Raw genomic sequence first — 21,870 nt, 5'->3', positions numbered from 1 at the left:
CACAAAATTTTTGGGTATGGCATTGAAATTATTAACTCCCTGCCTCAGAATTACAAAGGTAATTCTGGATTATATGCATGCTCTTTGTGTATATATATATTCATGAATTTTTTCTTATTTATATGATAAAGACCATAGCATTTTAAAGGTATCTTTGAAACAATTTGCAATTCTTTTCATTTTTATGTTTTGTTTGTAATTTTAATTTTTATCAAATCCACAAAAGAATAATTGCTCTCTCACCATATCATGCATACTGTTCAGCAATATTAATTCAAATGGTCACATAATATATCTATAGAATGCTTACATCTCAAAAATCAAGAAATATATTTCTATGTAAATAAGTGCTTATTTCTGTCTTCTCCTATCACTAATGTCATTCTCATATCTGTTTAGAAGGTTTTTTGAATGTTTGTTTCTATGTTTTTAGTTGTCTTATAGAAGTAGTGTTCTCCCATATTTTCATTTGTGGTAGTGACATATTCCACTTAAAATAATGTGCTGAAGATTTTTCCTGATTATACATTTTGGAAAAATTTATTTTTATCTTGAAAAATATTCTGTAGTTTCTATATTCCAAAAAGATCCATCCACTCATTTCAAGGGTTATTTGGTTTGCTTCCATATTGTAGCTCTGTTGATTAATGCTGTAATAAAATTTTGTATTCAAATATCTTAATTTGCTTTATATGCAAGGTTTATTACACTCAGAATTCCCTATGTCCGTCTGTCTTAATTGGTGTCACTACTACTAATTAAATTTTAGAGTTTTTAATATTTTTAAATCATGAAACAAGCTTCTCCCAATTTTGTTTCTATTTTGAATACATTTGATATATCCATAAAATTTTCAGATTCCATAAAATTTCTAGAATAATTTTTTTCTGTCTTTGCAAAAAATATCATTGGGAGTTTGTGAGGTATTAACATGGAGTCTTCAGATAATTTTGAGAAGTACAAAGGTCTTTTAATCGTTCAATTCTGGAAAAAGTTTATGTTGAAGACTGTTCAATCAATTGCCACATATATGTGCATTTTTGAGCATCGTTTCCACTTTTGATTTCTAACATTATGATGATCAGAAAATAATTTTAATATTTTTATACCTATTAACCTTTGGTTTATTAATTTCCCATTGGTTGATCCACTTTGATATTCCATTTATGTTGAAAACAATTAGTATGTACATCAAATTTGTTTAAATTATTTTCAAAATCTTTTGTTTTTAATTTCCATTTTGTTTGACTTTTCCTTTACAGCAAGTGCATATTGTTCTCCAAGTATTCAAGTGTTGCTTTCTATTTATTTACTTCTGTCAATCTTAACATTTTATATCTTAGATATATGGAGTGAGTTGAAACTTCATGTACTCTTTTAGCAGTGTTCTAGGGAAAGCTTTTTATATCCTCAGATAATATTCTACTTTGCCTGTTTTCAAAGTTTTTTTATTTAAAATAATTTTATCTTAGATAACTTCTTGCTTGCCTACCTTTTTTTTTTTTTGGTGCTGGTGGTCGACCCGGGGTGCTTTACCCCTGAGCCACCTCCCCAGTCCTTTTATGTTTTATTTTGACACAGGTTCTCACTAAGTTGCTGTGATGCTCGGGACCCACCCTCCCGTCACCGGGCTCACAGGTGTGTGCGGCCACACGTGACTCTCCGGTGTCTCCTGCAGGTGGTACGCACCATGTGAAGCCCCAGGCTGGGGTCCTCGCGTTCAGTGGACAGCACTGCCATCCCATAGTCTTGGGGGCAGTGTTTGCAGGCTGTGTCTGTGGGGGCCCAGGGAGGGGTCCAGTGGGCTGGCTGGGGGAGACTGGTGCTGAGGTCCCCACTGCACTGCAGGCGCCCAGCTTTCAGCCTGAGGCCAGGGGCAGAGATGTACGGTTTCCAGTCGGGCTCTCAGCACTGAAGCGCTGTCTTAGGCACCCCCACCCCGCATTCTGCAGCCAGAACATAGGAAGCAGTTAGTAGCCCCCACAGGAAGCTCCAACTTCTTGCTTTAAACTCTTTTTTATATCATAATTTGGCCTTCCCAGCTTTCTTTGGGCAAAGTTTTTATGTAACACTTTTCTATTCCTTGCTTTCATTCTATTTGCTTCCTTAGATTTAGAGTTCCCTGTAGATTGAACTATTTGTATTTCTTTTAGATTTATTATTTTTCTTTTTTAAAATTTTTATTGTTTTTAGATATACATGACAGTAGTATGTATTTTGACATAAGTACATACATGGAATGAAACTTCCCATGTTTGTGGTTGTATGCAATGTGGAGTTACACTTCTCATGTATTCATATATGAACAAAGGAAGTTTATGTGATTCATTCTATTATCATTCTTATACTCATCTCCACTTCCTTCCCTTAATTTCACTTTATTAAATCCAATGAAATTTTTTTCTGTGTCCCCCCAACTTATTGTGTGCTAGCATCTACATATCAGAGAGAACATTTAGACATATGAAGTGATATTTTAGTACCTGTACATTTAACATTCATCAGGCACTTCTAAACATCTAGATGGACTAGATATTTTAATTAAAAACTCAATTTGTCCACTATGTTCATGAAAGTCTTCAAGAAACTGCACACATATAACAATACTTCTAATTTGAAAATGACTTTAAAATATGAGCACTCAGGTCCTTCACCAACCCAGTGTGTTATAATGATTTGATTTTAAGAAGAAAATCCTTCCTAGACACTTTACCACAAAACATACAATATTTGTTTACTAATTCTATGCGGGGGCATCCGGAATTCCATCCAGTGCTTGACAAAGATCCTCTGGAGGATGATTGCAAAGGCTCATCCTAAAAGGAATTGCTGGATGTTTTGCTCTGAAGCATGGTGTCTTCTCTGATAATATATTACTCATTTCAGTCTGAATGGATTGCTTAAGGGGATGAGGGGAATACAACAAAAATTCCAGAAAATATTACCTACAATCTGAAAAACAATGGGTCTTTACCACTAACAAAATTAAAAATAATTTTGCAACTGTACAATGAGTCCCTGAAAGCCTCTGGAGAAAATAGTTGTAGATCTGCCTTTGTCTCCAACAGGCTGGTTAAATTTTAACGATGGTTTTGTTCATGTGTGGTGGTGAGGTAAGAGAATAAGGTTTCACAACATTCCTTCCTTCCTACTAAGAATATGTCACCCCTATAATAAACGTTGGTACACAATTACAATTGGGACCGCTGCCCTCCTGTACCCCTTAACTCAGTAATTCAGATATTAACCAGATGGACCTAGTAGAGATAGTCACATGAGATTACTTGTCTATTGTTTTAACCACGAGAATATTAAGAATAGTTTTAGGTCACATAGAGTTTAGATATTAAGAAAGTAAATTTTGTATTAGTTCACCGAGGTAGTTAGATATTCTTAAAACAATTGTGAATAGGTAAGGTTAATCTGTAAGGTTACTGTTTTCTCATAATTTTCTGTTCCTTGTTAAAAACAATTTCTGCCTATGCTTTGAAAACTTCTTTAATATTAACCACAAGATTGTCATTATAGCCTGAAGAAAAATGTATATAAACCCAGCCTTCCCCAGAATAAAGTGGTATTGATTGCACCAGAACTAGAGTCTGTGTCTTTCATTCTCCATCCATCGCTGACACTGTCTCCCCGCGCCCCGTTTACCGGTGTGGAACCCATGAATTCCTGCTAGGGCTGGACCCCGGCAAGTGGCGCCCAACGTGGGGCACTCTGGTAAACTCCCCATTTATTATTAATTTCTTTCCTTTTTGAGACAGCTAGGATCCTGCCTGGGGTGCCGTGGACCCCTCAGTAGAGAAGGCCGAGAAAGGATAGGCAGGGATAGACAGAACAGCTACCATGGGAGGTAATGAAAGCAAAGAAAGAGCATTATTTATTGATATTGCTTAGCACTTATTAACTAAAAGAGGAATGCATGTAAGAACAGCTCAATTAAAAAGATTTTTTTCTTTTTGTGCAAGAATGTGCCCCTTGGTTTCCTGAACAAGGTACTTTAGATGTTAAAACCTGGAAAAAGGTAGGTGATGCTATGCATGCACATCATAGATTATATGGCAATGAAAGAGTCCCCACGGATGCTTTTGCATTGTGGAATCTTTTAGGGACTGCTTAGACCCTAGACATGAAAGTGAGCAGCTAAGGAAAAGGGTAAGATCACCAGACGAAATGTCAGAAAAGGAGCCTTTGCTGACAGCCTTGGTTAAAAAATATACGGAGGAAACTCAGAGTGAAAGTGAAAGTGAATCAGACGATGATGAAGATGGCAAAAGGGAGAAAGGTCTACCTGATCAGCTCTCCCCGTCTGATGAGGAGGACTTGGAAGAAGCCGCTTTCAGATATCATAATGAGGATCCACCTTTGGTGGCTCCTGTTGTGCCGGCCCTTCCTAAACCCCCAGATAAAATAAAAAGGAAAGTCCAAAAGGTAGGATTTCTAGGTGCTGTTCATGAGGCACAAAAACAGGGAGATGTTAGTATTTGTTGCCCCATAGTATGGGCTATAGATGAGGGAGGAGAGCCTAGTTGGGAGCCTCTTTCTCTTTTAAAATGTTAAAGAAACTAAAAGCAGCTGTAAAAGATTTAGGACCTACTTCCCCTTATACTCTGCAGCTAGTGGAGAATGTCCTTCTCCTGTGGCTGTCCCTAAAGGCTATCATATTATAATCATTGATTTACAAGATTGCTCCTTTACTATTCCTTTAACTAAACTAGATAGATGGTATTTTGCTTTTAGCTTACCATCGCCTACTTACAAAGGCCTTATCAAAGATTTCAATGGAAAGTATTACCTCAAGGAATGAAAAATAGTCCTACATTATGTCAAAAATTTGTAGATCAAGCTTTAATTAATTGTAGACAAAAGTATCCAGACTGCTATATGATTCATTATATGGATGATATATGGATTGCATATTCTCAAAGCCATTTGTTACAAATAATATTACAGGATTTAATTAAAGATTTACATAGGTGGGGTCTGATAGTGGTTCTTGAAAAAATTTAACAAGAACCTCCTTATAATTATCTAGGAAGAACTATAAAAACAGATTGTGTCAGCTCTCAAAAGTTAAAAATTCGAAAATACAAGCTATTAACGTTAAATGATTTTCAAAAATTATTGGGAGATATAAATTGGATTAGACCTTATTTAAAACTCTCGACTAATGATTTAAAACCTTTGTTTGAAATACTAAAGGGTGATTCAGATCCTAACTCAAGTAGAATATTAACTAAAGAAGGAGAACAAACCTTACAAGTTTTTGAAATTACAATTCAAAAACATTACTTGCAACAAGTTAATTATAACTTGCCTTGGGTTTTTATTGTGCTAAAAATGAAACATACTCCAACAGGTTGCTTATGGCAAAATGATCCACTTAAATGGATACACTTACCAGTATCAGGAAAGAAAATATTAATGTCTTATCCTACTATGGTAGCTTCTTTGGTATTAAAGGCTAGATTTAGAAGTAAAGAATTGTTTGCTTGTGAAATGCATGAAATAATTATTCCTTAAACAAGAGAACAATTTGACCAATTATTACAAATTGATGATCAATGGGCTATTGCATTTCTAAATTTTACAGGAAAAATTTCTTTCCACTTGCCCAATAATCCTTTACTACATTTTTTACTTCAAACAGAAATAATATTTCCTAAATGGTGCTCCTCAACTCCAATTAACAATGCTATGTTAATATTTACAGATGGGTCATCAAATGGAAAAGCAGTTACAATAATTAATTGTCAACCCACAGTTCTATGGACACAAGAAACTTCTGCACAAAGAACTGAATTAGAAGCAGCCATCTATGCTTTCAAGACTGTTGCTCAACACTTTAACTTGTACACAGGCTCACTATACATTGTTAAACTGCTTCCAACCATAGAAACAGCAACGCTCTCCTTTTCATCTAAAATTATACATAGGTTACAAGAACTTCAATATTTAATTCATAGCAGAACTTCACATTTCTTTATAGGTCATATTCGGGGACATTCCGGATTACCTGGTCCCCTTGCTCAGGGGAATACCCATGCTGATCACTTAACTAAAAATTTTATTTTAACAGCTATAGAAGAAGCTATTATATCACACAAAAATCATCATCAAAATTCATCTGCCTTACAAAAACAATTTCATATTTCTAGAGAAGAAGCTAGAACTATTGTTAAAAATTGTCTTGTTTGTCCTAAATTTATTCCTTCTCCACAGATGGGAGTTAATCTTCGAGGACTTTTACCTAATGTCTTATGGCAAATGGATGTAACTCATATATCAGAATTTGGAAAATTGTCTTATGTTCATGTTACAGTTGATACCTTTTCTCATGTTATTGTGGCCTCAGCCAGAACTGGGGAAGCCTACAAGGATGTGATTCAACATTTATTCCTTTGTTTTTCTGTTTTAGGAATGCCTAAAAACTTAAAAACTGATAATGCTCCTGCTTATACATCAAAACCATTTAAAGATTTCTGTTCCAGGTTTAATATTTCTCATTCTACAGGAATTCCTTATAATCCACAAGGACAAGCAATTGTAGAAAGGAGCCACCAAAGATTAAAAATACAAATAAATAAGCTAAAGGAGGGAGAGCTTAAATACTCTTCCCCACATCATATTTTACAACATGCTTTATTTGTTTTAAATCATCTAAATACTGATAAGGAGGGAAATACTGCAATGATGAGACATTGGGAAAGTAAAAGGTCAAAACAAAGTTTAGTAAAATGGAAAGATTTATTATCTGGTAAATGGAGAGGACCTGATGTCTTACTGACATCCGGTCGAGGCTATGCTTGTGTATTTCCACAGGATGCTGAAACACCTTTGTGGATTCCAGACAGATTGATATGTCACTACAATGAGCCCTATTTGAAGGAGGAAGAACAAAGAGTATTGGATCCCTTATCAACCCAATCAGACAGACAAAAATGGGCTAGTATTTAAGATGAGATGGATGCGTCTTGCACAATCATCCGCAACTTGCAACTCAGACCTGCCAACTTGGGGACAAGTGAAATGCCTGACTGCCGCTGCTGAACATATGGTGAACAGCTCTGGAAAGCCTAAAACCCCAGAGACTTTGTTTTTTGCATTGATTGCTCTCATTTCGACTCAGGTACTGCCTATTCATGCTTATGAGAATGAAGGGAAAGCTTACTGGACCTATTTTCCAAATCCTCCCTTACTGCATCCAACTACTTGGAGCAGATCTAATATTAAAGTATTTACTAATGAACCTCAACTACTTGGAGGGATTTCAGATTCTTTAATACCATGTAAAATAACATTTACAATTACATTTCATGGAATTACTGAAGAGATACCAATGTGCTTTTGTACAGATAATCTACATGTGCCATTGGGATGTCTCCCTTTAAGTTATAGGACTTACATTACTGATTATCCAGGAGAAGAAGACAATGAAAGAGATATATGGTCCCTAGAGATAACCTCACTTGGATATGCTAATTATAATGATACAAATATTTCAGTGGCTTTACTGCCTCCTTTTAAACCGTGTGACGACTTTAACAGTCGTAAAGACAGCTCTTGGAATCTACTCAATTTAGAAACAGATTTCCCAAAATGGTTTGAATGTGGTTTTCATCATACTGCACTACACTTTAGGCCACAAGGCTCTGCTACTACTATTACAGATTATTCTGTGTCTTCTCCTGATTTTGATTATAAACTTTGGTTAAAAATAAGACAAAATAAAACAGTACATTTTAATCTTAACCCTTTTCATACCAATGAACCTATTCATAGATGGTTTACTCCTGGATGGGTAACACCCATCTATCGGAGTGACCTTATAAATAGTAAATTCTCTTACTTTCCTGACTTGTATAAACTATTAGCAGCTACTAATAGTATTACTACAAAGACCTAAGTTAAGTAAACCTAATGACTTTGCAGTACGTGCTTGTATAAATGCTCCTCATACTATTCTTATGTCTACCATAAATAATTTCAATATCACTAAAAATAAGGAAGCTTATAACATTTATTGTCATGATTGTGTTCTTATTAATTGTATTAATTCAACCATGTCTAAAGATTTAAAGGTGTTTTTAATTGTACATTAGCCTATTTATGTTATATTGCCAGTCAATCTTACAGAATCTTGGTATGATGATCCAGGTGTTGAAATTTTAAAAACAGTTAATGAACTTTTAAGACCAAAAAGATTTGTTGCAGCCTTGATCCTAGAAATAACAGCTTTAATCAGTATAATCACTTCCTTAGCTCTCTCGACCACAGCGCTTGTACAGGAAATTCATATCGCTTCACATGTAAATGATTTATCTCATAATGTCTCTGTGGCTTTAGCGGCACAAGAACAAATTGATAAAAAATTAGAAACTAGAATTAATGCTCTTGAAGAAGCTATTCTCTTTATGGGAAATGAGATTCAAAATATTCAAACTAGAATGACCACTAGATGTCATGCTAACTATAAATGGATTTGTATTACTCCTTTAAAGGTTGATAATAATACTAATTGGGAACAAGTTAAAACTCACCTTAGAGGAGTTTGGAATAATACTAATATAGCACCAGATATCAATGCTTTACAACTGCAAATAAGAATGTTGAGTCAGGCTCATCTCTCAGTTGTTCCAGCAGATAATTTGGCCTCCCAAATATTTCATAATATAAAAACAACTATATTTAAGAGTACATTCCTAAATACAATATTACAATATGGCTTGATTGGAGTATGTATTTTAATTTTAATTCTTTGTCTTCCAGTCATCCTCCGAGTAATCCTCAGACTAGTCAAGAAAATAAAAATTCAAGAAGGATTCTTCACTTTACAAAATAAGAAAGGGGGAGCTGCGGGGGCATCCGGAATTCCATCCAGTGCTTGACAAAGATCTCTGGAGGATGATTGCAAAGGCTCATCCTAAAAGGAATTGCCGGATGTTTTGCTCTGAAGCATGGTGTCTTCTCTGATAATATATTACTCATTTCAGTCTGAACGGATTGCTTAAGGGGATGAAGGGAATACAACAAAAATTCCAGAAAATATTACCTACAATCTGAAAAACAATGGGTCTTTACCACTAACAAAATTAAAAATAATTTTGCAACCATACAATGAGTCCCTGAAAGCCTCTGGAGAAAATAGTTGTAGATCTGCCTTTGTCTCCAACAGGCTGGTTAAATTTTAACGATGGTTTTGTTCATGTGTGGTGGTGAGGTAAGAGAATAAGGTTTCACAACATTCCTTCCTTCCTACTAAGAATATGTCACCCCTATAATAAACGTTGGTACACAATTACAATTGGGACCGCTGCCCTCCTGTACCCCTTAACTCAGTAATTCAGATATTAACCAGATGGACCTAGTAGAGATAGTCACGAGATTACTTGTCTATTGTTTTAACCACGAGAATATTAAGAATAGTTTTAGGTCACATAGAGTTTAGATATTAAGAAAGTAAATTTTGTATTAGTTCACCGAGGTAGTTAGATATTCTTAAAACAATTGTGAATAGGTAAGGTTAATCTGTAAGGTTACTGTTTTCTCATAATTTTCTGTTCCTTGTTAAAAACAATTTCTGCCTATGCTTTGAAAACTTCTTTAATATTAACCACAAGATTGTCATTATAGCCTGAAGAAAAATGTATATAAACCCAGCCTTCCCCAGAATAAAGTGGTATTGATTGCACCAGAACTAGAGTCTGTGTCTTTCATTCTCCATCCATCGCTGACACTGTCTCCCCGCGCCCCGTTTACCGGTGTGGAACCCATGAATTCCTGCTAGGTCTGGACCCCGGCAATTCTACTTTTATCATACATTGGCAACCTCATTAACATCTAGAAAAACTAGGTGTAGATTACAACTTGTTTGTTCTTTATATACACTATTTACAGATCGAAGAAAAACAAAACCCACAGACATTGGATCAATGGTTACTTTTGCCTCATTGTAAGCACACTGGCATGGTGCTTTAGAAAACCAGCATAAAATGCTTATTACTCAATAGGTTTTTTGGCAATTGCCCTCTACAGAACATTTCCTAGAAGTGTTCAAAAAAAAAGAAATTTACAAAATGTGCTATATTTTATTGCTTCTACTTTGAATATTACAATATCTAAAAAGTCGATATATCTAAAAAAATAAAATGTATACACCAAGCAATGATTATAATATGAATAATATAATTTACACATAGCCATTCTGAGCCAGGACCCTCCCTTCTCAAGGTCAAAGTCTTCTCAATGTCCTCTAACCACCTGAATAAACATGGACAATGTCATTTATAGAGGTGGTCTAACAACTCCATTTCAATGTCACTTCCAGAAGACATTTCTGACTTTTTAAAACAAATGGGGGCTGGGGATATAACTCAGTTGGTAGAGTGCTTGCCTTGCAAGCACAAGGCCCTGAGTTCAATCCCCAGCACCGCCAAAAAAAAAAAAAATGGACATTTATGTAACATTGTATTATTACTGTAACATATATCAGCAACCTTTTTAAAATTTAGAATGTAAACATGTAGCAAAAGTTTTAAATGTTTGGGGGGTATGTTGAGAACAGCTGTTTCATAATATATACACAGGTGTTCTACAAATGCCCAGTAAATCTTTCTGAAGGATGTTGGGCATTTCTAATTGGTCAAATTGTTACCCTGCAGGGTCTTTCTTTTGGTAGAACAAAACAACTGTGCAAAGTGCTCACTGTTTCACTCATCATGTTCCACAGGTTTGTTCACCTTCTGGCATGAATTGACTTTTGTTTTCCTTCTCAGGACAAGGTGTCATCTAATAGAGCCTGCACAGAGTGGTCAATGAGGGCTATCGGGTCCCCTCTGTCCACAGAGAGAGACACGACAAATGTCTGAAGCTTTGGAAGTTTATTGTGCACAGTTCCTTTCCTACGCTTCTCTTACCCCTAGCTTCTGCGCACTCCCAGCTTCCCTTCTCCCAGCTTCTTCCACTCCCGCATGCTCCCTCCTTCCAGCTCAGCTCCAGCCGCCGCTGCTGCTGCTGCTGCCGCCGCTACCGCCGCCGCCGCCGCTTCTTCCACTCCGTTCCCCCTCGCTCTCCCACCCACCAGGCTTATATACACTTCAATCAATCAGGGGAGAGTACACGAGATAAACGCGGACAACTGCAGGCACAGGATGGGTACACGAGGGGGCATGCTCTAGTCACATCGTTAACTAGCCATCATTGGAATTCGCTGGTTGTTTACTGTATAGCTGGCCGCTTTTGGCTCAGCGTCAGGTGCCATCTTGACCATGCCCAAGGCTGGGGGTCCCGGAAACCCCCACAGATCCCCCTTCTTTAATATTAAACTAAGGCTCGGGACCGTGTCTGTCTTAGGCTGAGTGGTCAGCATATGTCCTTACCCGTCATCAGAGCCTGCAGAGCATGCTGCAGCTCCTGTCTTAGGTCGGTACACAGCCACCTCCTTCATTACCCGTCTTTGACTACCGATCCAGCATCAAGAGCCATACTAATGGGGGGCTGTCGGCCTTTAGGGCGGTCATGGCCTGATGAAAGATAATTTGATCTCTCTATTGGCTAGCTTGCAGATGCATGCCAAAACGAATGAAGAGAAGAAGGCCAAGGCAGAGGAGTACCACCATAGCTCCTAAGCTTGCCTGCTGTTTGACAAATCTATAAACAGAAGAAGAACCATATAGCCATATTAAATACAGAAACAATATACATCCCAATGGAGTTACAATATGGGTAACACAAAACAGCTCTCAGGGAATAAACGCATCCCAGTCCCAAAAGTTCTTGCAGGGTATCCACTTGTTCTTATAATGAGTCCATTCTCTGATAGAGTCTCTATGGTCTGTAAGGCTGCAGCTGCATTCTCGGCCGAATGATCGTTGTTATGGTTGTGTCAACGCTGCTACTGCAAGGACTGTGGTGGCAATGATCACGGCTGTTGCAATGTCAAAGCCTCTCCTGCTTCTTGATAATAGCACTGGCAATTCTATATCTGCAACAGAAACTAGGACTGGTAGGAAGATAGAAATGTGCAAATTGCACGGATGACAAAAGAACCGTTCCAGTATTGTGAGAGATAGCACACAGTTAGTGAACAGTTAGGAGGTATTATTAGAAATGTTAGATGGTAGAAACGTAAAAAAGAGGAAATACACAAGCTGACGTGGGAGGAAAAGCAATATCACAGCTAGGGTCAGCAGAACGAGTTGCTCTACTCTGGGTCTGATTTGTAGTATGATTCCAATGGCAAAGTGCAGAAATTCCTCCTGTTAAAGCAAAGAAAGGCTAGAAATATCCTTGTCACCAAAAACAGCACGACCTGAAAAATCATCAGTAGAATTGACAGACTTGTAGAGAAATTGGTGAAAAGCAAGAAAAGGAAGGATAAAAAATATGTTAGTCAGAAATGAAAAATATGGCCAGGCTAACAATGGCCCATAGGTTCCGGGTTTGCCTTTCCGTCTGAGTTTTTGTTATTGGAGGAAGGCTCAGACTCGCCATTGTGAGGAGGAGCAGCATCATTTGCATGCTGTAAAACTCTGATTAGCCTTTCTGGAATCCAGACTGGAGTCTGTTGATCCTGTGGGAAAATACAAACAGACCCTCGGACCCAACGAAGGACTGGATCCGGTCCTTTCCAACAACCTGTCAGGATATCTTTCCATTTTGCCCATACTTGAGGAGTATTATGGGGATTATAATGTTGATCAGCTGCAGAATGGCCGTCCCTATCCAGAGTTAAGAAATTTAGAATGAAAAGAACTAAATTAAGTTTATCTTTAGGAGACTTGTAGGAGGCTCCTATTCCCCCTTTTTGTTTATTTAGACAATTTTTTAAAGTAAGATGTGCTCTTTCCACAATGCCCTGTCCCTGAGGATTATAGGGGATGCCAGTGACTGATTGGATGTTAAATGTTTGTAAAAACAACCGGAAGCTTTTGGAAGTATAAGCAGGACCATTATCTGTTTTAATAACTTTAGGTATGCCCCAGCCAGCAAATGCTTGTAGGCAGTGTTGAATGACATCTTTCACCTTTTCTCCAGAATGAGCGGAAGCCATAATGACCCCTGAAGCGGTGTCTACTGACACATGTACATACTTAACAGTACCAAATTCAGAAATATGGGTTACATCCATCTGCCAAATATGACCAGGCAGCAGTCCCCTAGGGTTAACTCCAAAGGATTGTACTGGGATTAAAGGAGCACAATGTTGACAATTTTTTACTATTTGTCGAGCCATACATTTAGATATAGGAAATTTTCTGCTCAAAGTAGTGGAATTTACATGAAATTTTTCATGAAAGAGTTTTGCCTGTTCCTCTATGGAAAAAACAAAAATTGATTTGGTGGCCATATCTACCAAGTCATTAGCATTGGCCAAAGGTCCTGTAAATTAGAATGAGCTCTAATATGTCCTACATAGAATAGATGTTTACGCTGTAGGATAAGGTTTTGTAGCGTAGTAAAATAAGAAGCTACCGTGGACATGGAAGAAATATGGGGTACCGTTTCAAGAACCTGTAAAGCGTTAACGATATATAAGCTATCAGATAGAAGATTGAATGGCTGATTATCTGCTAATTTAAAGGCTAATATTACAGCTGCAAGTTCAGTAACCTGTGCGGAGTTGGGTGGAACTATTATGGTGTGAAGTTGTTTACCGATAAGTACTGCACCTACTCCATTTTTGGAGCCATCAGTAAAATGGTTACACAGTCTTTAAGAGGCTGGACACTAGTCACTTTTGGAAAAACTATGGGAGTATTTTTACAGAATTGAATCCAGGGATGTTGGGGATAATGGTTATCGAACTGAGCTGAAGTGGAACAATATAATACTGACCAATCATCATCATTATTAATTAGCCATTTAATTTGCTGAGTGGAATAAGGAGTTATAATAATAGATGGATGGATTCCAAAAACAGTAATGCAAGATTCTATTCCCTTGAATATTACCTGAGCAATAGCTTGGGGATATGATTGCAATGTTTTAGCTGGAGAGCTAGGGAGATTTATACTTTGCAGAGGTCCTCCTTGCCAAACTATGCCAAAAGGGGTATGCTTCTCTGAGATTATGATTAAACTTAATGGTTGAGTAGGATCACAACGATCAACGTAACACTGCTGAAGTCTATTCTCTACTAGCTGTAAGGATATCCGTGCTTCGGGAGTAAGTTTCCTAGGGGAATTCAAGTCAGGATTACCTTTTAATATATCGAATAAAGGTTTTAATTCTCCTGTGGATAATTTTAAATAGGATCTGATCCAGTTAATGTCACCTAAGAGTTTCTGAAAATCGTTCAAGGTATTCAATTGATCTGTCCTGATGGTCAACCTTATTGGTCTGACTGTAGTAGCAGTGAGCCTTGTACCCAGATATTCTTGGATCTCTTCTAATTGTAATTTTTCAGGGGCTATCGTTAGTCCTCTTTTTTCTAATGCTTGAGTTATAAATTGTAATGCTTCTAACAAAACTTCTTTTTCTGGATGGCAAATAAGTATGTCGTCCATATAGTGATAAATCAACAATCTCTTAAACTTTTGTCTAGTGGTTGTTAACGCTTTATCTACATATATTTGACATATAGTAGGACTGTTAGCCATACCTTGAGGCAACACAGTCCATTCGAATCTCTGGTCAGGCTGAGTGTGATTAAGAGAGGGCAAAGTAAAGGCAAATCTCCAACAATCATTTTTGTGTAAGGGTATAGAGAAAAAGCAATCTTTTAAATCCAGAATAATAGTAGGCCAATTTTTTGGTAGTGCAGTAACAAGAGGGAGTCCACATTGGACGGGTCCCATAGGGTACATTTGTTCGTTTATGGCTCTTAAATCATGTAATAACCTCCATTTTCCTGATTTTTTCTTTGTTAAGAATATTGGAGTATTCCAAGGAGAGGTAGAATGTTGTAAATGACCTGCTTGTACCTGCTCTTGTACTAACTTATGAGCTGCCTCTAGCTTTTCTTTTGTTAGGGGCCACTGTGGAATCCAGCGAGGCTTATCATCTTTCCATATTATAGGGATTGATGGTTTATCAGTGGCCCCTAGGAAAAACCCAACCCATGAGAATCATTTTTTGGTGGAAGTAAAGGCAGTGGTTGGGTAGATCCTTGGCTATGTCTTCCTAATCCTTTTTTATCATCATAATTTATATTTTGTAACATATTTCTTACAGGAGTCCCTTGGTAAATCTGGTCAGTGGTGAGTTTCATATCCATTTGCTGCAGGACATCTCGTCCCCATAGGCTAATAGGAACATTACAGACATAAGGCTGAAATATTCCTGTGTGTCCCTCTGTATCTTTCCACGATAATGAGGAAGCACTTTGATTGGGGCTCTCTGCTACTCCTAAGCCTCTCAAGCTCTGAGCTGCTGTGATCAATGGCCAGTGCTTTGGCCAGACCATTGCACTGATAATACTTTTGTCTGCTCCCGTATCTAATAAACCTGTAAATTCCATATTTCCCACTTTTAATTTTAGGAGGGGCCTCTGTCCCATATCCATAGTAAGGTTTATTAAAGTGGTTCCTGTTGATCCAAAACCTCCTTGTCTTTTATTTGTAATTTCACTGGGCCACAAAGAATGTCGACTGGGCAATATAAGCATTTGTGCAATGCGATCCCCTGGAGAGATGACCGTAATTCCTTTTGGTGAAGAGACCAAGGCTTTTATTTGTCCAGTGAAATCAGGATCAATAACCCCTGGGTGTACTATAAGTCCTTTTAGTGTTGAGGAACCTCTACCTAGTAATTGTCCTACACTGTTCTGTGGGATTTTTTCATGGCAATCAGTATCAATCATCTGCACCCCCATATCTGGGGTTAGTATGAGTCTGGAGGTGGCACAGATGTCCAATCCGGCACTTCCTGAGGTGGCTCTGTGCTCCCCTTCTCTGTGGGAGGATACCACCGTCGGGGAACTTGTTGAATTACCCCGCATTTTTGTTGCGGGCCCCGGGGAGGGCCCTGTCTCCCGTTTTTTTGAAGTTCAGGATTCGACCCTAGGAAATTATCCTCCCTATCTCTAATAGGCTGACAGGCACTATTCCAATGACTTCCTCTTCTGCATCTTGGACATAGCCCTGGGGCATAAGGTGTAACAGATTTTACTATAGTTATCTCTTATCTTTTGTTAGGGCATTATCTCCTTGCTGCTGATTTTGTGCATCTATTGAAACGTATTGGCCTTCTCCTATTAACATTTCTATCGGGAAACCTTGCCACTATGTTTCTGCAAGCAGTTTCAACAGCTATTTCTTGCCACTGAGCTTCCCCAATTAGCTATTGTTCTCCAGATAACCCTGCTCTGCATACCTGTCTCCAATAGTATTAACTGCCTCTTTAAAGTTTTTCTAATGGTTGATGGTATCTCCATTTGCTCCTCAAATACGGGCAGGTTCTACAAATCTTGAAGCTCTTTTTATTAGGCTTAGGTTTCTCCTACCTTTTTCCCTTGTTCTTAAGTTTTCACTACCACTTGGTTATTTCTTTTTGGGGGTTCTTTATGTTAGACTTAGTTCCCTTTTTTCCCTTGTTCTTAGATTTTTTGAGCAATTATTTTCTAGGTCACCACCACTCAATCTTTCCTCACTTTATTCTCTTTAAGCATTCTTTTCTGTTACTATTAGATCCTGTTCATGAAGATCCCCCTTGTGGCACACTGAGCAGCTTTTCTTTACTTTAGCTGTTTTTTCCCTCAATGGCGTCCCATTGTTTTTTAATGGTTCCCTGAGGGATTGCTGCATTCAGACCCCATTGTTACTAACTTGAATAGCTTTAGTTATGGCAATTACAATAACAAACAGTGGCCTAGCTGCCAGGAGCAACAAAATTACTGAAGGGAAAACCATCAAGTGCACATTAAAATTTTTATAGCGGCTTTTCACGTACTACCTAATTGGACCGCTCCAAGCGTGTTTCTACTTTCACTTTAATTAGACCGCGTTCCACGCGCCAGGACCACTGATGGTGTGTCCCGATACCCCCCCGACCCGCGTTCTACGCGTTAGGATCCCGGTACCCCTCAACCCGCGTTCCACGCGTCAGGACCGCTAATGGCGCGTCCCGATACCCGCATTCCACGCGTCAGGACCCCAATACCTTTCAACCCGCGTTCTACGCGTCAGGACTCCTGATACCTTTCAACCGGACCGCACTCCGCGTGTCCCCAGGACCGCCAATGGCGCATCCTGACACCCTTTAACTTTTTTATAACCGGTTCAACTTGTATACAAAAAAAAATTCTTTCAAATATCTTACCTTGTTTTCTTTTATAAGGCCTTCATCTTCCCGGGTTTCGGCACCAGTTATCGGGTCCCCTCTGGCCACAGAGAGATACACGACAAATGTCTGAAGCTTTGGAAGTTTATTGTGCACAGTTCCTTTCCTACGCTTCTCTTACCCCTAGCTTCTGCGCACTCCCAGCTTCCCTTCTCCCAGCTTCTTCCACTCCCGCATGCTCCCTCCTTCCAGCTCAGCTCCAGCCGCTGCTGCTGCTGCTGCTGCCGCCGCTACCACCGCCGCCGCCGCTTCTTCCGCTCCGTTCCCCCTCGCTCTCCCACCCACCAGGCTTATATACACTTCAATCAATCAGGGGAGAGTACACGAGATAAACGCGGACAGCTGCAGGCACAGGATGGGTACACGAGGGGGCATGCTCTAGTCACATCGTTAACTAGCCAATCATTGGAATTCGCTGGTTGTTTACTGTATAGCTGGCCGCTTTTGGCTCAGCGTCAGGCGCCATCTTGACCATGCCCAAGGCTGGGGGTCCCGGAAACCCCCACAGAGGGCCCTTGTCTGTGCTGATTGGCCAAACTTTCTGTCATTCGTTCGCCTACCTGCTGGAATTGGCAGTTTTGATTGGCCACCATTCTTCTTGAAACACCTTCCAATGGTGCTATTCTCAGTGCAACTTTGAAAATGATTGGGCAAGGAGACTTTACAGCCAAGGAATCCTGACTCTGGGGTTGGAAAGATAAATGCCACCCTCAGGTCATGCAGAGAGGTCTACCAGTGTTTCACAGCCTAGACCAACCAGTGAGCAGTCACAGCAGTCGTTCTGGAGGTTTGCAGGGCAGACACTGCACCTTTTTCCTGAATCCCCCATCTTACCCAGCAGCCTGGAACTGGAGAGCCACAGAAGGTTCCTTAGTGTAGGTCGTGCTCCATTTCTTGCTACTGACTTGGCAGTTACTTCTTTTAGATTTAATTTTGCTAGTTAAGTTATTTTCATTTGCTTTATAATAATGCATTAATAATATAATACAATTTTAAAAGTGAAGAACTCACTACTCCTACCATGTAAGTTATATTCTATATTTTATATATATACATATATATATATATATGTATTTTTTTTACTAATTTCCTTAATGGTTTAATGTGTGGTTCACTGCATTTCATAGTGGCATGCTTTGATTCCTTTCACATTTTCCTTTATATATTTAATTCCCACTTCCCTTTATATATATTCTATAGGTTTTTCATTTTTCACGGGATCTCACTAAGTTGCTAAGACTGACTTTGAACTCATGGTTCTCCTTACTCAGCCTCCCCAATGTTGCTAGGACTACAGATTTGTACACCATGCCTACCTCTTTCAGATACATTCCCTTAAGGAATTCTTCACATATAAAAATTCTGCTTATTTATATTAACAATTTTTCTCTGAATTTAGCTCACTAAACTTTCTTTAAAAGATTATTTAGCAATCTTTTCACAATTCATAACCCACTAATGTTAAATTTGTAATGTTTGGGTTTATTACTTTGATTAATTCCTCCTTTCCTTTTTTTATGTGTGGTACTATTTTTAATTGTTTTGTACATTGAAAAAACAGTCAACAGTAGATTATAGAGACATTTGTGAAAACAAGGTGATAGTTATGAAATCAATAAAAAATAATAAAGTTTCAAGCTACATGCTTGAAATCCCAGCAAATTGGGTGGATATTTGAAAGGATTTCAATTTTAAGCAGGTCACAGAACTTAGAAACAACGTCTCAAGCAATTTTTAAAGGACGTGTATTGGAGTTCAGTTGTATAGCACTCTTTGGCTTAATCCCAAGAACCACACATAAAAAATAAATATAAGTAGAATGACCTCATGATTTAGATATTTGACAATCTTCAAAGAAGCCAGAAACTTTGGTGTATGTTTTATATTTACCTTATTCTTCTGAGAGTGAAGGCAGCTTATAGATTTTTTCCTACATTCACAATGCTATATAAGAAAGGAGGAAATACTTTAGTTGAAAAAAGTAAGATACATTCCTTCTCTATACTATATTGCTCTCCATAGAAATATCTTGGATATAGTGCTCTCTACAAAAATTTGTGAAATTTTTACAACGTATTTGTGACTGTACATTTTTATGTAACATGTTTCTGAAGTAATCATGGCCTTGGATTACTAGTCTGCTACACTGCTGATGTCCTGACCTTGCTAACTCTGCTGTAATTTCCCATTATATATACAAAATATATTCATCCCAGTCTACTAAGTAATTTTTTTAAACTTTCATTTATTTCAGCTATGACTTCTCATAATATGGAAGAATATTCACCAGACCATGGCAAAAGACATATACTTCAAAAATGTTTAATGAAAAATATAGAAATTTTGACCTTGACTACTTACAACACAGGACAATATGGAGAACTTTAAGTGAGAGTGAACATCAGAAATTAAATGATCAAAAACCATGCTTCATTCAAAAGCAGAAAATTCACACTGCAGAGAAGTTCTGCAAATGTAAAGAATGTGGCAAAACTTTTAATGCAAAATCCCACCTTATTCACCATCAGAGAATTCATACTGGAGAGAAGCCCTACCAATATAAAGAATGTGGCAAAACTTTCTGTCAAAAATCACACCTTACTCAACACCAGAGAACTCATACAGGAGAGAAGCCCTTCAAATGTACAACATGCAACAAAGCTTTTAATCACAAATTGAACCTTATTTGCCAGCAGAGAATTCATACTGGAGAGAAGCCCTACCAATGTAAGGAATGTGGCAAAGCTTTCTCTCAAAGAAAATGCCTTACTCAACACCAGAGAATTCATACTGGAGAGAAGGCATACCAATGTAAAGAATTTGGCAAAGCTTTCTGTCAAAGATCACACCTTACTCAACACCAGAGAACACATACAGAAGAGAAGCCCTTCAAATTACAACATGCAACAAAGCTTTTAAGGACAAATCATACCTCATTCGCCACCAGAGAATTCATACTAGAGAGAATCCCTTCAAATGTACAACATGCAACAAAGCTCTTAATGTCAAATTGAACCTTATTCACCATCAGATAATTCATACTGGAGAGAAGCCCTACCAATGTAAAGAATGTGGCAAAACTTTCTGTCAAAAATCACACCTTACTCAAAACCAGAGAACTCATACAGGAGAGAAGCCCTTCAAATGTACAACATGCAACAAAGCTTTTAATGTCAAATCAAACCTTATTTGCCATCAGAGAATTCATACTGCAGAGAAGCCCGACCCATGTAAAGAATGTGGCAAAGCTTTCTGAGAAGGAGCTCATCTCACACAACACCAGAGAACTCATACAGGAGAGAAGCCCTTCAAATGTACAACATGCAACAAAGCTTTTAATCACAAATCGAAACTTATTTGCCATCAGAGAATTCATACTGGAAAGAAGCCCTACCAATGTAAGGAATGTGGCAACGCTTTCTCTCAAAGAACATGCCTTACTCAACATCAGAGAATTCATACTGTTGAGAAGCCCTTAAAATGTACAACATGCAACAAAGCTTTTAATGTCAAATTGAACCTTATTCGCCATCAGAGAATTCATACTGGAGAGAAGCCCTACCAATGTAAAGAATGTGGCAAAACTTTCTCTCAAAGATAATACCTTAAACAGCACCAGAGAATTCATACTGGAGAGAAACCCTACCAATGTAAAGAATGTGGCAAAACTTTCTGTCAAAGATCAAACCTTACTCAACACCAGAGAACTCATACAAGAGAGAAGCCCTTCAAATGTACAATATGCAACAAACTTTTAAGGACAAATCATACCTCATTTGCCACCAGTGAATTCATACTGGTGAGAAGCCCTTCAAATATACAATATGCAAAAAAGCTTTTTTCATTTAATTTTTTTTTTTTTGCGATGCTGGGGATTGAACCCAGGGCTTCATTCTCACAAGGCAAGCACTCTACTGACTGAGCTATCTCCCCAGCCCACAATATGCAACAAAGCTTTTAATGACAAATCATACCTTATTTGCCACCGGAGAATTCATACTGGAAAGAAGGCATGAAGAATGTGGAAAAGCTTTCTATAAAAGATCATACCTTACTCAACACCAGAGAATTCATACTGGAGAGAAACCCTACCAATGTAAAAAATGTGCCAGAGCTTTTAATATAAATTCATACTTTATTTGCCATCAAAGAATTCATACAGTAAAGAGGCCTTACAAATGTACAGCATGCAACAAAGCTTTTAATAAAAAATCAGACCTTATTCACCACCAGAGAATTCATATTGGGGAGAAACCCTACAAATGGAAAGAATGGGGCAAAGCTTTCTACTAAAGAACAAGCCTTACTCAACACCAGAGAATTCATACTGGAGAGAAGACATATAAATGTAAAGAATGTGGCAAAGCTTTTAATGTAGAATCAAAACGTTTTGGACATCAGGGAATTCATACTGGTGAGAAGGCTTAGGAAAGTTCAGATTGTGGCAAAACTTTTAATTAAAAAAATGACTAATTAACCACCAGTTAATTCACACCAAAGAGAAGCCCTACAAATGCAAAGAATATGAGAAAGCTTTTAATGGAAATGTATATATTTCTCACTGGCAGAGAAATCATACTGAAAAGA

At 38.0% G+C, this 21,870-nt stretch overlaps 1 pseudogene; it reads left to right on the top strand.

Moving 5' to 3' along the window:
• The window catches only part of LOC124965316 (zinc finger protein ZFP2-like), a 57,021-nt pseudogene extending 35,445 nt beyond the window's left edge, over positions 1 to 21,576 (top strand).
• Positions 21,577 to 21,870: the final 294 nt, after the last annotated feature.

The sequence above is a fragment of the Sciurus carolinensis genome, chromosome 15 (assembly GCF_902686445.1).
Source record: "Sciurus carolinensis chromosome 15, mSciCar1.2, whole genome shotgun sequence".
NCBI lineage: Eukaryota > Metazoa > Chordata > Mammalia > Rodentia > Sciuridae > Sciurus > Sciurus carolinensis.
Note: the sequence above shows the minus strand (reverse complement) of the source record. Positions and strands in the feature narration are given on the sequence as shown.